The sequence below is a fragment of the Protopterus annectens genome, chromosome 16.part0 (genome assembly GCF_019279795.1).
Source record: "Protopterus annectens isolate FY-2018-M chromosome 16.part0, PAN1.0, whole genome shotgun sequence".
NCBI classification, from domain to species: domain Eukaryota; kingdom Metazoa; phylum Chordata; order Ceratodontiformes; family Protopteridae; genus Protopterus; species Protopterus annectens.
In genome coordinates, this window is record NC_056750.1 from 380,947,931 (window position 1) to 380,966,735 (window position 18,805).

Below are 18,805 nucleotides of genomic sequence, written 5' to 3' on the forward strand. Positions count from 1 at the left end.
TGGCTTCGGTATATGTAGTCGGGTGTGGGCCGAGGAGCCTGCGACCTCGGGCACAGGAGACACCGCCAATGAAGTGTCGTCGGTAGTCAGGGGCTGCGTAGGCGCCTCGCTGAGAACCAGACCACTTGTACTCGGCTTTGGCGTGGTGTCGGTAGAGGCCGCGGACCTCGTCTGTCGGTCCTTATCTTTACGTTTTTTAGACAAAACTGGAGTCGGAGTATCCGACGACATAATATAGTTAAATGTTTTTCCAAAATAATGCTGGGCGAACTCCGCCCGACGCTTAATGGTGCATTTGTTGAATGTAGCACAAAAGCGACAGACCGAGACGTCGTGGTCTGGGCCTAAACAAGGTATACAGAGGGAATGGAAATCCTTATGTGGTATTTGCTTCCCACATGAAATGCAATTATTAACTTTGTCTGACATCGGTCTGAGGCAAGAAAAGTTTCCCCAACGGGGTACTTAGCTTTCAAGAAGACTTCGGTTTCCAAATTTTCGTAATTTCAGGAGCTGGCCGACCGGCACTTGCGAACTGCTTCTGCTTCGGGCACCACGCGGCAACAAAGACTGAAGAAAATGGCGTCAGCTGGTTCTTTTATACCCCTGTCGCACTGACGTCAGGGACAAAGCAACGACAACCTACGCCGGACCAAGACTTTGGAATTCGGCCGACCGAGGACCCGCCTGACAGGAGGAGAACCCATCTCTTATGACTGCAGCTGTATGCATGATGAACATCAGATAGCCCACTGCATACGCTTTTGCTATTCTTTTCATGGCAAAACTGTACCTACAGGCATCAGATCTCACTCCACAAGGGCCACAACTACCTCCGCAGCTTTCCTCAGAGGAGTTCCTACCAAAGATATTTTGGAGCAGCCACTTGGAGTTCTGTGCATACCTTCTCCAAGCACTACCACCTACCATTATACTCCAAAACTAGAGCAGGCTTTGCCACTGCAGTCTTGCAGGGCATCCTGGCTCCTCCTAGTTCCACCTAGTGCCTACCACCCCTTTCTTAGCTTTGGGATTCTACCCATCTGTTATGACTGCAGCTGTATGCACGATTAACATAGTACAGTTTTGTACCTACCATAAATGTAGATGTTCGAGTGCTAATACAGCTGCAGTCCAGGTTTCCCTCCCTCCTTCCCCTCTTGGGACAGGCCTATTGGCTAACACCTCCTCATACAACTTGATTGGGGTATTCATTTATGGTGTATTTGCTTGCAACTACTGTATTTTGATTATACTGCATTGCTTTATTACACAAATTTATGTATTGCCTTCCTTTTGGGGGCACCTGACATCTGGGGCAAGAAAAACTGAAGAAAATGACGTCGGCTGGTTCTTTTATACCCCTGTCGCACTGACGTCAGGGAAGAAGCGACGACAACCGACGCCGGACCTAGACTTTGGAATTCGGACGACCGAGGACCCGCCTGACGGCAGGAGAACCCATCTCTTATGACTGCAGCTGTATGCATGATGAACATCAGATTGCAGCTCGGATATCCCCACTGATGGAAAATCTGTTGAGCCACCAATGGATTCAGGGACCACTCATGGGGGGGTCAGAATAGCCCTGCTCAATTTGTCCGCCAACACGTTGGATGCTCCGGGAATGCAAGTTGCAATGAGAAAGCGCCCCGTGGACATCTCTTCTTCCCAAACTCTCATGCCCTCGTGACAAAGCAGATAAGAACATGTGCTACCTTGCTTGTTTACATACCAAACAACTGCCATGTTGTCCGATAGAACTGCAATTGGTCCCCGAGAGAGGCAATCCTGAAAGGTTTTCAACAACAGAAGGACTGCTTTCATCTTCAGAATGTTGATGTCCAGTTTGGTCTCTGATGGAGACCACGTCTCCTGGACCATCTTTCCCTGGACATGCCCCCCCCACCCTAGTAGGGAAGCATCCAAGGTGACCATGGTCATGGGAATCGGTGGAGAGAACAACCTGCCTGCTAAGAGGTCAGGCAAGCGAATCCATCATAAAAGATGCTTTTGACACACTGGGGTGAGACAAATAGTGAAAGACAGGGAATGCAGAAAAGCTGACTACTGAACTGCAAAGGTCCACTGAAGAACTCTCATGTGGTACTGACCCATCAGAACTAAGTAAATGGCAGGTACCATGAACTCTAGTGCCCTGAGAATGTGTGAAGCCAGAGGACATGTTTGCTCCAGCAGAACTTGAACCTGGGTGCGAATTAGAGACACCCGGCAAAGAGGAAGGGCTGGGATCTGCATGGTGGTTAGGGCTGGGATCTGCATGGTGGTATCCAGAGTGCCTATGAACTCCAGACGTTGGGTAGGAATCAAGGAAAACTTGGCCATGTTTACCATAATTCCCAACTGATGGAACAGGGAGAGTAAGGTACGAATGTTGTCCAACAGTTGATGCATTGGAGGGGCCGTTAGGAGCCAATCATCCAAACAGGGAAACACCTGGATTCCCTGCAGCTGGAGATGAGCTGCCACCACTGCCATGCATTTGGTGAACACCTGGGGGCTGAGATGAGACTAAAGGGTAGGGCCCTGAATTGAAAGTGATCGGCTCCCAAGAAAAAACGCAGAAACCTCCTGGACCATCGAGCCATCTTTATATGGTAGTACGCATTCTGAAGGCCCACTGAGTGTTCTGAAGGCCCACTGAGCACATCCAGTTGTTGCTGTGCAAAAGGGGCACAATCGACTGCACAGTGACCATCAGAAACTTCTACTTCTGTATGAACAGGTTCATACAACTGAGATCCAGAATAGGACGTAGGTCTCCTGTCCTCTTTGGAAGTAAAAAGAAATGGTAATAAGTTCCGGATCCTCTCTGCCCTATGGGGACCTCTTGGATAGCTCTTTTTCAAAGAAGGTTCACAACCTCCTGTCAGGCCAACTCTTTCTGACTGGGTGGAACGTCCAGAAGAGTTCTGGTTTTTGAGGGGACTTCCAAAAAGGGAATGCAGTAGCCCTTGGATATAATGGTTAGCATCCACTGATCATTTGTAACGCTTGCCCAGGCTAGTGGATGCAAAGATAACTGACCCCCAACTGCCTCCAGGGAAGGACAGTCGGGCAACGTCTCAGGGATGCTGAAAAGGTTTCTCAGAGAAGGGCTCCCTGGAACCTTGATTATGTGGGCCTCCTCTGCCCCTGGGGTGACATCTGCCGTTGAAACCTCTTTCCCATCCCCTGGAAGAGGAATCATCCCTGAACAACCTGGAAGAAACAATGCACCTTTTGAAACCACGTTTTCTTATCCCCCTTCTGGGTCTCAGAGAAGGACCTTTGCGGGCAGAAAATCTGATTCCAAAAGCCAACAACGTCTTTTCCCTTCCTGTTCACTGCGGGTCGACGTATCTTTCACGCTGGGACCAAACAGAGTGAAACCATCAAAGGGGGCATTGATAAACGATGTCTTGAAGGCCTCTGCAAACCTGCTTAGGTGCAGCCAGGCATGATGCCTAATAGTAATACCTGTACCCGCCGCCCGTGAGGACCCTTCCGCAGCATTGGAAATTAGCTTCATGGATGAATTAGCAACCAAATGAAACATGGACAGTTTGGGAGAAATCACCTTAAATTCTTCCTCAGACATGGTCCCAGAGAGGAGAAGCTGGCAGTTCTTTAATCAAATTCCTCTGAAGATGGGTGAAATGCACAAAATAATTTAAGACTCACAGGCTAAAGGAAGCTGAAGCGAACACCTGCTTTCCAAATCTGTCCAGAGCTCTCAATTCAAGATTGGGAGGATAGATTGAAGAACTCTGCTCTGCCAATTCCTTTTTAGTGGCAGCGGCCACCACAATATCATCAACCGGGACCTAAGGTTTTATCCGCTGGTGGGCTGAGAAATTAGTCCACTTTCTTAAGCACTGGCTCCATGGTATCTGGCTCCTTACAAGCCCTGCTGGGCATGAGATTAAGGGACATCCAAGAGGTAGATGGGCCTGCACCAAAAGCTTCCAGAAATACGGTTTCCTCAGAGGAAGGGGCTTGGGCATACCAACCGCCTTTGACCTTGAGGATCTTGAGAATGTCTCCAAAGGAGACATCCTCTGGCGGAGATATCAGTGACCCGTCCCCTTCATCAGCATCCATATCTTCTGTTAAAGACTCCATGGGGGAGTCAAAATGTCTCCTCTTACATGTCCTCTTCCTAGGAACTTCCTCTGCCAGTGGCTGAGGGGAAGACTCAGAAGAGGAGGGGACTCCTATGGGGGAGGCACCCCTCTGCAGGCAAGACCGGACTGGCTGACCAGAAGCAGGATGAGGAGGTCCGCTCAAATACTGAGGCTGGGTAGGATGACCGTGGGTGGGGGAGACAGCTCTGATAACAGAGAAGGACCTTTTTGCCACCCAAAAAGTGGAAGGACTGGAGGAGGTCCCGTCCCCCTCTCCTGCCGATAACACCATAGTCGAAGAGAGGGTAGACCCCCCCCAGACCCCCTGCTCTGCCCGACAGCACTGGACTAGAGCTGTCGAAAGCTGAAGTGCCTAGGGGCAGAGACCGGTCCAAAAATCCCAGACCCGAATCCTACCCCATGGACTCCGGGTCAGCAGCCGTGCTCAGAGGGATGGCCTGTCCTTGGGGGGGGGGGGGGTAGGAAAAGCACCAACCGGCAATCCTGATGGGGTAGGGACCAAACTGGGCCCTGACACTCCCTTCGCCTCCACCCCATACACCAGTCACGGGGAATCCAAGCCAACGGTTGGATGAGGAATGGTTAAATGGGAAGTGGGAGACTGGATTCCCGACCTGTGGGCCAGGGAAGCCAGAAGCCCCAACTCCATCTGAGCTTTCCGGAAGGTCCACATCAACCTGTCCATATCCATAAGAAAGGCAGTTCTGGAAGATCGGGATGAAATGGAGGATCTGGTGGGAGAGCCCTGCCTGGAACCCGAATGTCTTCTGCTCCCTGGAGTGAGACTTAGTAGGAGGACAAAAGGCCTGCACTGAAATCAAATGATCCAAGGGAAGGTCCTCCACTAGTATTGGCTCCAGCAAGACTCTCGGATCCGTCCTACTCAGAGCTGACATTAACGAAGGATCCGAAGTAGTAACCCTCGAATCCCTCTGATCCAAGAGGGTCGGATCCGTGGTCAAAGCTCCTATCCTCAGATCTGAAAGTCTCCAATCCGGAGTCTTGGATCTGGGGGAGGGAGCCAAATGTGTCGGATCTGAAGGCCTTTGACATGAACCTTTAGATCCAGGAGTGGACTCCCTGGATGTACTGGGACCCGAGGATCTCAGATCTGACACTGCCATGGCTGGAGCTGGATTCGAGGACTTAGGATCCAACAGCCTGGGTCATTTAGATGGGGCTTCCGCCACCAAAGGAATCCTCTTCTTAACCCCTGACGAGCCTGCCTTGGTCAGGGAATGAGTGACCAAGGGGCCTCCCTTCACTAGGCCCTTAATTAGCAACTTATTTCGGAGGTCAGCCAGAGCTCTGGGGATGAAGGCGGCACAAATACTGCACTCCACCTCGAGATGGTCACCACTGAGACAATACTGACACTCCTCATGTGAGTTGGAAATGGGCATTTTCTGGCCACATAAGGAGCATCTCTTAAACCCTAAGGGTTTGTCCGACATAACCACAACCAAAGAAAAACCCCACTTGAAGTCCGGATACAAGCCAAAGTTCAGACACCCAAAAAACCTGTCCAAAACACTAAACTACCTACCTAGAAACTCTACAATAAACTACTTTAACTAGACCAAAACAGTATACAATACCCCAAGCAGGCTCACGAAAAGGGCACCAAATGTAAAAGTAGAAAACCAAACCAAGAGTGGGATAGAAAAAGAGATAATTATAACTGGCAGTATAAGATAAAGGGTTAACCCAAAGAAAACAAGTCCCAAGAATAAAACACTTACTAGAAAGGGCTGAGCAATCTATGTCTGTCTTACTGAAGTGGCAAACGAAATCTGTGGGGTTAGATGGCAGAAGAGCATCATGGGTGGGGAGGAGCTTGAGCCAAGCTGTTTGTGTATACCAGCTCGGATCTGATATTGGATCCAAGACCCTAAGGTGAGGAATGGTGACTAAGATAACATCAGATCATGCGCTTTCCGTATCTGTCCATCATGCGCGAGTCTTTGCTCCGAGGATGGACAGAGGTAGATGTCTCAGACACCTTCTTTTGGTGGCTACCGCCACCACCATAGCATCTACTGGGGCCCCTTTCATTAGAAAAGTTTTGTCTTCTGGAGAAGTGACAAATTTATTTGGCCTCCTAGGGACAGGTTCCACTATGTCTGGAGACTCCCATGCCTTTCGACAAACCAGTTCCATGAGTTCGTCGAAAGGCGAAGATACCCAACTGGTGGAAGGGTGAGACCCAAAAGCCTTCAAGTAAACAGACTCCTCATCAGAAGGGGGTGATGGGCTTCCAGCTGCCTCTCTGACTAAGGATCTCTAAAATGTCTGCAAAGGAGACATCTTCAGAGGGCGACTGCGGGGACCCTTCTGAGTCACTGAGGTTTGTGCAAGACATGACTAACTCCTGTGGGGAGTCCAAATGCTTCCTCTTGCATAATGTCTCCTGAGGGACCTCTTCAGAAGGGAATTCCAGACAGGTTTTGGAAGAGAAGGGTTCGTTCGTTGGGGCATCCTGAGGCTCTGGGTCTGTACGTCTGGGTGGAATTGGTAATGCCAAGATGAACACTGGTGCCTTTGGGGGAGGAATGGCTGGACCTGAGAGTGTGGCTGTCTGCAGGGACAGTGCTCTCCTCATGGCTTCGAAGGCTCCCTGCCCATGATCCGAAGAACCAGAAATCCCCCTGCTCCGAAGCCAAGGTAGGAGCTGAACTCACCCACGCTGAAGCCCCAACAGGATCTGAAGAAAACTCAGCCAGACTGGAGAATGTCGGCTCCTAGACCCCTCAGACGGCACCGAGGTAGTCTGAGCGGTCGTAGCTCAAAAACCTGGAGTAGGTCTCGGCTCCGACGGTTCCACCACTACCAATTCCACGCATTCCGGCTCCGAAACTGCAACTCGGGTTGGAGGAGGAAATGATGTTGTCGGGATGGGTGTAGCTGGTTCCGAAGCCTCCTGGGTCAGTTCCACAAAAGTTTTGCCAGCGCCAGCATCCTCAAAAGTCTCTGCACCACACGATCCACATCATAGTCAGAAAGTCTTCTAGAGGATCGAGAAGAGGGAGCTGGAGATCCTATGGTCTGTAAAAATGGAGACCTTAATGTGGGAGATAGCAGCTCTGGTACAGGGGACCAGCTCCTCACATGGAAAACCAACAGCTCCGAAACTCGTGGAGCTGAGGTAGACAGTGCCTCAGATCTGACAGTTTCTGATATCATCGGAGACATTTTTGCTGACTTTTTCAATGGCTCCGACTGGACTGAAGCAGTAGATGATCATCTTTTTGAAGTTTTTGTACTGTCTGAACTTTGAGTAGGTGAAGTAGGTTCCTTTGGAGAATTTTGACCCTGTTCCAAAGCCTCTGCAAAAGAAGATTTCACTAGTCCTCTCAAGATTAATTTGTTCTTCCTCTCATGAAAAAGCCTGGAGCTAACGGAGTGGCAGATAGCGTATGACTCCTGTAAGTGAACTGCCCCCAGGCAGTAAACAGATTCTGTATGTCCATTGGTGATGGACATCTTTTGATTACACTTGGGGCATTTCTTAAACCCCGACTTAACCTCTTTAATTTGTTTAGACAAAGCCAACTGTCAAGATCCAAGAGACAAAAAGAAAAAAGGCCCTCTAACTAAAAAGGGCTTACAAGCTCTCTAAATTAAATGAGGTTGTTTAAGCAGTAAGAAATCAATTCAAGGAAAAAACTTTTTAACAACTGTAACAACATCTTTAACATTTAATGTAAGGAAAAAGGTCTAAATAGAGAATCACCACACAAGAAAGGAACAGCCATCTAATTAATGGGCATTGAGGAAGGTAGCGGAGCCTTCTCTGAATTGATAACCCTGTTTGACAAAACTGGGTTAGAGATGTTAGACATCATTATTAAGAACAATGGGGTTAGATTAGCAGCATTGCGGAGTGATATTTGTAAATTGCATGAAAGTATCATTTCTGACTTGTTATTTTTTCAATATGAGGCAAAATTTCAAAGGGTTCTTAAGAACTTGGAAGTATTTGTGGCTAAAAACAAGGCATTAAAACAAAAGAAGTTAACAAGGGACAGAATTGATTATCAGAATCATACTGCTTACCCTCCAGGCAATAAACTGCAACGTAACCGTATTGGTAATCAATTTTTTTAAGGGGAGGGGGGGCAGTTGCGACTGCACTCTGGCAATGTATGTGCACCTGAGATATTACTGCTGGTTCACAGGACATTGTTTTTGAAGAGGAAGTTTTTTTGGAGCAGGTTCCGGGATCTCGCAGGTCAGAGAGACTAATGAACAAGGATCAGAGATCCATGAGGGTGGACAGATACATGGAGGACAGCCAAAGAGGCTACCAAATGAGGAGGTTTTAGTGACTTCAATTAATCAGAGTAATTGTTGTAACAATGTGTGTGTTGAGCCAAAACCTGCTGGTATTTTAATGTGTGTCGACAATGGGGGGGGTGTTTGCTGCAATGAATGCATGGCATTGCAGGATGCTTACAATAGTAACAACAACAATTATTTAGTTGAGTATAATGATTTGTATGTGGACAGGGTTGATGTTATAAGCAATGTACATGAACAAGTATCATGTTTTTGTGACAGTGACAACATTTGTAACAATCATGAAGACATTGGAGGCTATACAGGTGTTATTTCGACAGGTTCATGTGTTGAGTGTAAAATTATTAAACAGCAAGGTTTTTTCATTTATAATTACACCGATATTGAAGCAGGGGATGTGTACTTTCAATTGTTTACCAAAGGAACCAGTTTTGTACCAAGTTTTAGACTAGATGTTTCCCAGGTCGTGATCAATATCAAACTTTTCATGAGGAGATTAAACTTGGAGATTTATTTCCACGACAAAAAAGATGCTTTTTCATTGAATTGTAACAATTATTGTTCTAAATTGAGAAGGAAAAGTATATTCATTCCACCTAGTAATAATGAAATTTTAGCCTTGGAAAGACTCATGGAGTTTGAGGTTAGAAGAATATGTGGTGGGAGGGATACTGGTTCTGACAATCTTACCCCACAAGAGAGGGGGGTCCTTAAAGAATTAAGATCATCGAATAGCATTAGATGTATGAGACCGGATAAAGGTGGGGGGATGGTTTTGATGAATCAAATTGATTATTCTACATCCATGATGGTTTTGCTTGAGGACAACAGCACATACACAAGGGTATCAGTTAATGAAATGAATGTGGCCTATAGAAGAATTGATTTGTATTTGTTAGATGCTCTCTTTCAGGGCGAGATTACAGAATCGGAATTTGATTTTCTTTAAGTTAAACATCCTATTACTCCAAGCATCTTTGGCATTCCAAAGGTGCATAAGGGGTTAGAAAGGTTACAATTCAGGCCAATTGTATCAGCAAGGGGCTCTAAGACTGAGCCCCTTGCAGCATTGGTTGATGAAGTTTGTAAAACAATTACCAGTGATGTAGTTCACATCATCAAGGATTCTTGGCACTGTTTAGAGAGATTGAAGGCCATAGGCAATTGTAATAGGACTTTTTGCTTTTTAACAATTGACGTTGTTAATTTGTTCTCGGTTATCCCTCATAGTGAGGGTATGGAAATGTTCCGTGAAAGTTTGTTGCTTAGTCCTAGTTTTGATAAAAGTAAGATCAACCTTACATGTGATTTGATGGAAATTGTTTTGAAAAACAATTTCACCAAATTTGAAGGTGAAATGTTCCAGCAGTGCTCTGGAGTGGCTATGGGTGCACGTTGTGCGCCAGTTTTTGCAAACCTTGTATTTTTGGCATGGGAAAGAGCTTGTATTTTTCAATCAAGGTTTTGGGTGAAAGTTGTGCTTTATAACAGGTTTCTTGATGACTTACTTATTTTGTGGGATGGGGATGAGAACAGTGCAATCGAGTTTGTTGAATATATAAACTCTTCCACAGGTTTTTTGAAATTTACCCACGCTTGGAGTGTAGATAAAGTGAATTATCTGGATTTGACCATCTTTAAGGATGGTGAAGGTTTGGCTAGTACTTTGTATAGGAAAGATAGTTATTCCAATTCTCTTTTACATTATTCTAGTTGCCACCCCCATTATCAAAAAAGAGGGGTGGCAAAGGGACAAATGGTACGGTTATCAAGGCTAATTAGTGATGATATTTTATTTAAACAGGAAATGTATAAACTCATAGGTATGTTAATGGATAGGGGGTATCCACTTAAACTATTATTGAAGGTGAAAAAGGAAGTGGTAAGGAAAAGGAATACTGCCTTTTCTCCTATATTGAGAAGTAGTGTAGGTTCGATGAGTGATATACACTTGGAAAGCATTGATAAATGTGCAGAGATGGAGAAGCCATGTCTTATTCTCAAGTATAATGAGAAAGCTATTGGAATAGCTGCAGTTGTACGTGATGTATGGAATCACTGTTTGGATAATGCAACTAAGGACATTATTGGGAAAACACCTAGGATTGTGTTTAGTAAAGGTGAAAATTTAAAAACAATAATGGAGAAAGTACCTAGAGTCAGAAAATCAAAAATGTCTAAGTGTGGTAACTGTAGATATTGTAGGTTTATCAGTGAGGGTACACATTTAGTTATAAAAGGTTTTGAGCGTACAATACCCTGCCAGGGCCTGTGCAATTGCAACACAAAGAATTTAGTTTATGTTGCTTCATGTATTACATGTGATGCATTCTACGTGGGGATGACTACACGTAGACTGCGTGATCGAATCAGTGAACACACACGTAGTATAAAAAACAAAGATCAGCATAATGCCCTGTTTGTACATAGTTGTCAATGCAAGTTTTTAAAAAATTCTTATTTTTTGTTATAGACAGAATCTATGAAGATCAAGGGGGTGATGTATGTAATAAGGTGGCCCTACTAGAAGTTGAATGGCAGGTGAGGCTTAATGCCATGAGGTTTCCTGGCATTAATGATTATATATCCATCAAGCCAGTTTTAAAACACAAAACAAATTGCATATAATTAAAAGGGTAATTGTAATATGTTTTATGTTTTGTATTGTTATAGTCAATGTCAGTTATTCAAAGTTTACAGTATGATATATGTTTTAAATCATTACAATAATTGTTTAGATTTTTTGTACTGAGTAATTTGTGGTTAGAATGCTCCTTGCATATGCTTCAGTTGCTTTGGTATGTTTTTTGTTTTTAGAACAGGTATTGCCTTTTTAAATAGGTTGCAGCAGTGTTTTGGCTCATTGGTGTATTTAAATATGATGTCATTAATTAATTTGTCCTAAATGCTTTAAATATGTTGTTTGTTGAATGTTAACCAACTCTGATGATGCCTTTTTAGGTGAAAGCGCTTAGTCGGTGGATGTTTTACCATTAAATATCTCCTGGTTGTTCACTACTGGTCCTGATATCCTGTTTAGCAGTTGTTGCCTATCGTGTTTACTGATTTTTGTGCAATGCCCTTTTGTGGGGTTGCGTATTCCTTTTTCTTTCGAAGATTTCACTAGTCCTCTCAAGATTAATTTGTTCTTCCTCTCATGAAAAACCCTGGAGCTAACGGAGTGGCAGATAGCGTATGACTCCTGTAAGTGAACTGCCCCCAGGCAGTAAACAGATTCTGTATGTCCATTGGTGATGGACATCTTTTGATTACACTTGGGGCATTTCTTAAACCCCGACTTAACCTCTTTAATTTGTTTAGACATAGCCAACTGTCAAGATCCAAGAGACAAAAAGAAAAAAGGCCCTCTAACTAAAAAGAGCTTACAAGCTCTCTAAATTAAATGAGGTTGTTTAAGCAGTAAGAAATCAATTCAAGGAAAAAACTTTTTAACAACTGTAACAACATCTTTAACATTTAATGTAAGGAAAAAGGTCTAAATAGAGAATCACCACACAAGAAAGGAACAGCCATCTAATTAAAATGGTCTGGCAGCTCTCTAATCAAAAAACGAGCCAGCTAGACAGGAAAGGTAAAGAAATTCAGACTAAAGTAACACACCTCTAAAGATTTATAAGAGATGTAATTTAAACAAGACTCCCTTAACCACTGACAATGCAGTCACACACACACACACACACACACACACACACACACACACACACACACTGTAATCAGCTAAATCACATACTATCAAGAAAAAGATATATATATATATATATATATATGGGTCACCTTCATTTGCCAGAAAGTTCATTTGACTGAAACTCATTTGACTGACAACTAGTACTCGCAGGTAAATAAGAGGGATATATCCCTTTCCCCACTGTAGTGCGACCCTGGAGATAGTAAATAGAATTGGGGGGGGGGGTTTGTTTGACTGAAATTCTCTGCTTTTTGTTGTACATTGTTCAGTAATACCAAAGTAGGTGGGTGCTCTTCCCCCCCCCCCAACTATATATATTAACTCCAAGGTTGCACTACAGTGGGGAAAGGGATATATCCCTTTTATCTGCCTGCAAGTACTACTTTGTCAGGCAAATGAGTTTCAGTCAAATGAACTTTCGGGCAAATGAAGGTAACCTATATATATATATATATATATATATATATAGGTTCATAGGTTTATACTAGGCTATCTGCCCTAAGGCATTTATAAGCCTAGCCCAAATTATTGTGGCTTACGCCACCCCTTATATGAAAAAATACTGTGCCCATTAGTTTGTTGTGCCTCTGTCCAGCAGTGACACAGAGTTGATTCCTGGGGTAAACCTACGATCTCCCATCCACAGGTCTAGATTTCTCTTGAACAGAGTCAGCGAGGTGCTCTGCCTCACATGGACCGGGATTTTATTCCACAGCATAGGGAGTCTCTGAGTGATAAATCTATCCCTCCAGCACGTCCTATTTATATCCGTGCTAAGGTTTAAGTCGCTTGCTCTAGTGGTTTTGGTGGATTTGGATTTTTTGAGGTGGAGCATGTCCATTAATTCCGGGTTGGACATGGCCTTGTATGTCAGGCACATGTCACCTCTGAGCAGACGGTATGCGACTGAATAGAGCTGGAGTTTCCACAATCTGGCAGCATATGACAGATTTTGGAGTCCCTTTATCCTTTTGGTGAGGAACTTTTGGGGTCTCTCCAATTGCTGCAGATGTCGGGTGAGATACATCCCGAATGGGGCATTGTACTCGATCATTGATCTGATAAGTGAAGAGTACAGGGGAACAATGACCTCACTAGATCTGGATGTGAATCCCTTCATGATCAGGTGGGCAATGTAGAAGGTCTTTCTAACCACTTTAGCAATGTGAGTGTCAAAGAAAGGCCACTGTCAACCTGGGTCCCCAGGTCCCTGATAACCTCTTCTGTGCTTAGTGGATTGCCACCTATATGGTAGCTTGGGGTTACCTTGTTTTTCCCGAAGGGTATGACTATACATTTTTGGCGTTTAACTTCAGGCCATGGCTCTGGCACCAGCTATCTGTTTCCGTGAGTCCCTTCTGAAGGATATCCGTGTCCGATGCACTTTCCACTATGGCGCCCAGTTTGCAGTCGTCTGCAAACTTTGTCAGCCAAAGTCCTCCCATGTTGGCCTGTACTTCTGAGAAGTAGATGCCAAACAATAGGGGCCAAGGACCGAGCCCTGTGGGACACCACTTGTGACCGGCTTGGAGTCTGACACAGCGCCAGCAACTCTAACCCTGTGGGTTCTGTCCTTAAGCCAGTTTGCAACCCATCTTGTGACATATGGGTTTACATTTAAGCTGGTAAGTTTTTCTACAATACCCGAGTGGGGTATTGTGTCGAAAGCCTTTGCAAGGTCAAGGTAGGCTGTATGGACTGCCTTTCCTCATCAATGGCCTTGGTGACTGTTTGAAGAAGTCAACCAAGTTCAAAAGGCATGATCTTCCCTTGACAAAGCCAAACTGGGTCGGGTCCAATGTCTGCAAGTCCCCTATATCTTTGTTTATGAGCTCCATTATGATCCTCTCCATAGCTTTGCAGACTAGACTTGTTAAGCTTATGGGCGGTAATTACCAGGGTCCGTGAGGCACCGCCTTTGTGGAGTGGGACCACAGTTGCCGTCGCCACTCCTTGGGCACGTATCCTGTGGTAAGGCTGAGATTAAACAGCTGCCTTATGTGCGGGTTTAATTCCTCATTTAGCTCGTGTAGCACACAGCCGGGGACACCATCCGGTCCCATTGATGCTGTGTTTTTAGCTTTAGAGAGAGCAGCTTTCACCTGCGCATTTGAGATGTCCGGGAGGCTACACTCGGCTGGGATAGTTATCTCTCCTTTAGGGGAGAGGGGTGAAGTTTGCACTGAACCTGTCTGCCAGTATGTTGGCAATGTCTGTGGGTTCAGTGATTTTTGTATCATTTTGGACTAATTCTGAGCATATCTGGGAGTTTCCACCCAGGTTCCTAACATAGCTGAAAAAGGCCTTATGATTGTCCTTTGAATCCATGGCAATTTTCTCTCAAAATTGGCCTTAGTTGATTTTATGAGTGCTCGTATTTTTTACTAATAATGATCAGGGGTGACTTCCCTTTTATGGATTTTGTTCTATCATGTAATAGCTTTCTCCTCTTATTGTAAAGTTTGTTAATGGCTGGGGTCCACCAGACTGGACGTTTGCCCTTTGTGGAAAGAGTCTTGGTTTTATTTGGGATTGCCTGATCCATGCAGTCCTGGAGGTGTTCATAGAAGGCATTTGTAAGGGCTTCCGCAGCTTGGGTTGTGGTTTCCTCTGGCTCAAGGGCCTTGAAGGATACCACACCAGTCTTGAGTAGTGTGAAGTTTGCTTTAGAGAAGTTCTTCACTATGGTCTTTTTTGCTTGGGGTGGGGGCGGGATGTGGATTTCCAGTGAGATTAGTTTATGATCAGATCTCACCAATGAGGGATATACTTCCGGTGTGGAGCATTTTGTCCCCATGTTTGTGACAATGAGATCTAGTATATTTTCTCCTCTCGTGGGGACAGTGACTAGCTGTTCCATGGCATTTGAATTTATGAACTCCAGGAACCGTTGGGCTAGAAAGTTAGGGCTTGAGTAATGTTCCCAGTCTATATTCGGGTAGTTGAAGTCACCCAATATGATGGTGTTTGGAGATACATTTATACCCTCCAGTGTCTTCAGGAAGGCTGTGTGGGGTTCCTGAGTTTGAGAGGGTGGCCTGTAGCATGCTACAATTTGTAGAGCAGTTTTGCCTATGGTTAGTTGCACCTGGATGGTTTCCGAGCTTAGATGCGTTGCCACCAACCTGGAGGTGTGAGTATCCTTTATGAATATGGATACACCCCCTCCTTTTGTGGTGTGGTCCGGGTTTTGGGGCCGGAACGCATGATATGAGGTAAAACCTAATAGTGCCGGGGTGCTCTCAGGAGCCTTGAACCAGGTTTCAGTTACAGCACAGACATCAATGTTCTCCATACTGAGAAGGGCCTCGAGTGCGTGCATTTTGAGATTTAGACTTCTGGCATTGAGCAGCATTACCCTCAGTTTCTTCCCATTTTTGTTTTCTAGGGTGGTAGGTTTAGAATTTGAGCCTTGCCTAAAAAAGGCACTATGGGGGTGGCAAGAGCCTTAGCCAATATCCGGAATCCCAGGGGTGACAGGTGCAAGCCATCCCTTGCGAAGCAGCGTGGCTTGTCAAGCATGTCATCCCAGGCAGACAGACACTGGATCCCCTTTGAATGACACCAGACATTAAGCCAATTGTTAAAGCTGATCATCTTGTCTCTATATTGTGGCATCATTCTTGGTGAAGGAAGGATACTGCTCAGGGTTAGGGTCATACCTGCCTGGGCTACATAATCAGAGAGCTCCTCTATGTCTCTTTTCATGTAGTCCAGGGAGGTACGTCTCAGGTCGTTCACACCATATATATATATATATCCCCCAAAACTGTTTGTAAGATAAAAAGTTAGAATACTAAGCTAACGGCACCAACAGTAGTATGAAGAAAAATGGGAGAGGGGAACTATACAGGCCCAAATAAAACGTGGCCAATAAATTTAACAACACACACTCTAACAGAAGTGGAACGCTATTTAAATAAGCTTGTTCGATAAACAAGTAAACAGAGAATCAAGATATAACAATATCTTTGTCTAAAACTTAGAAATATACAAAAGAATTTTTTGACTTAGCCAGAGTTGGAAGAATCACCCGATCTGTTTCAGCGGCAAACGAGATCTGAGGAAGGCACTAGAGCATCATGGGATAGGGAGTAAGCCACGAGCTGGTTGAAGATCTCGAGCTTTAGTAAATGGCTGAGTCGAAACAGAGGATCGGTTCCAAACCCATCAGTATAGAATGAAGGTGAGATAGGACAACTTTTGATGAAAATACAGACAGAATTTATGGAGTAGTACCTTAAAAAAAGTAGAAAGGTGCTGGAACATTTCCTTTTTGGAATTTACTTCTCAAAACTCCAAGCAGAAAAACAAACCTCTGGCTAACCATGTTTACAGACAATAGCAAACCATGGTTTGTTAAACTCATCCTGTGACACCCAAACCCACCAGACTGAACTCTACTTAGTAAACACTTGTACTAAAAACGTGCGCAAACTAAATATTAAGAAGTACATCAGCCCTTTTGGTAGCCAACCCCTTCCCTTGTCATACTACCTAGACAGTAGACTTCTAGAAAATGAAAATGTATTAAGGTACTTGGGCTATTTCCCTCTCTTTTATCAATCATGTAACAACATTTGTCAGGAAATCCATTTTTATTTAGCCCAGCTCACTGCCAAAGGCATATCATCAAGGTCTAAACAGGTAATCGCCTTCTATACTCAGCACTGATCATGCCAATTACAGAGTACAGTACCACTTTTGGGCTATATCTCACAAACATATCAAGCAATTAGAGAAAGCCCCCCCAGCTAAGTCTGTGAGCTACCAAGAGAAGCTAGAAGCTCTATCCCTTTAGTCAATATTTTATAGAAGGTTCAGGGGGAGATCTCAGTCTCACATTTGAGATCCAAGTCCCCTCCTGTTTTTCTGCAACTCCAATATCTCCACCATTACTAGAACCATGGACTTAAATATTCACCAACTGATGGCTTAAACACAATGATGGGACTGGTTTATAACTCAATATCTTCCAAACTGGTAACCAGCAGGGTACCTCAGGGGCTTCGTGCTGGGAACACTCCTATTTGGCATCTACTTCATGAAGGTAAATGCTAATGTAAAGGGCCTTTGGCTGACCAAGCTGACTGTAAATTGGAAGCTATCACAGACTCCCCGCATGAAAGAAACTTTTTCCAAGACAGTCTAACACAGAAAAATGACCAAGACCAAAACCACAGACTAAAACTCGATACCAAGAAATGCATTATAGTGTCTTTTGTGAAAACTGCCACTTAGGCTAATTACTCCATCAATAATATACCCCTATGGATTGAGCCAGTAATCAGGGATCTGGGAATTTAAGACAGTATTCTGGCCTCTGACCAACATGCGACCAATGCAATAAGAAAATCACTCTAAACTGCCCAAATTATAAGTAAGTAAATCCAAGGAAGTCATAGCACCACTTTATTCAGCCCTTATCAGACCATGACTATGTAAAATCTTCCTTTTGCAAGTGCCTGACCAAACATAAGCAATGCCTGGAACGCCCACAATGGTTGCTTACCAGGGGAATTCAGAATAACAAACACATTGTCTTATATGGAACGTCTTAAAGCCCATTCTCTATTCTCTGTCTCCTACAGGTTTACTGACAGGCAATCTATGACTGGCATACACTGCACTCTTGGATCCAGCTCTGATGCATGCACATCTGCAATATGAACAGCATCAGAACCACTAGATCCAAAGATTTACATCTTGCCTGTGACATAAATAACACGGGCTGGTGAGACAGATATGGGTCTAACAGGATCCCCATGCTCTGCAGCAGGCTCCACATCCATGTATAGCAGAGTCTATTCCTAATCATATTTACGCATAATCTTGACCAAGGGATGGGAAATTGGAAATTCACCTCAGGTCTGGCCTCCCATGTCTTTGACAGACACAGGAAGACAGTAATGCCCAAACTAACACCCCACCCCCACATAACCTCTAGAAACTTCCTAAGTAACATACTCCCTCCTAATAAATGCCCACGATACAGCAGGGACACAACTGGGTTGGACTGCATGGTTAGGTTTACAAAGGCCCTGGTGATCGCTAGCCTAGTATTTAACCATGAACCTCTGATTCTCTGGAATAAATTTCCCCTGCATGTTAAGCAGTGCAACTCACTATTCACCTTTAAGCATAAACTAGATGATTGGATAAGTACCTAGAAATTTACTCCAAGATTGACCAGCATCTGCCTCCTGGAGAAGGATGCTGCTGCCTGACGGAGATAAATGGCAAGGTGAGACTGGTGGTGAGACTCAGTATCCTTGGAATATGTATGAATCTATGAATTAATACATGCACTTAGGTGATGTTTTCATATGGTCATTCTATCAGGTGCTGTTTTCATAAGGTCTTTCTGTCTGTCTATACAATTACTATACAGTTTTAATAAAATTGTACAGTCATATAAGGATACAATGTAATATGTGGAATTCCCGGAATAGTACAGATTATCTCAGTAGGGTTCTGTCAATAAAAGAAGTTTAAAATTATGGTTCTATAGCAAAGAATCTAGTCCAGTATTGGTTAAGAGCTTGAACATCACATTGCATTAATTACAGTCATACTTAAAGACAACACGGCAAATTTCACATGCATACAGTTGGGTGTTTTCATTATTAAAGACAACATTGACTCATTCCCT

The 18,805-nt window shown here is 44.3% G+C and overlaps 1 protein-coding gene across 1 annotated transcript in view; it reads right to left on the reverse strand.

Annotated features, from left to right (window-relative positions):
* Window positions 1–18,805, reverse strand: part of CNTRL (centriolin) — a 4,034,091-nt gene that overhangs the window by 2,461,220 nt on the left and 1,554,066 nt on the right. The gene's annotated exons all lie outside the window — the stretch shown is intronic.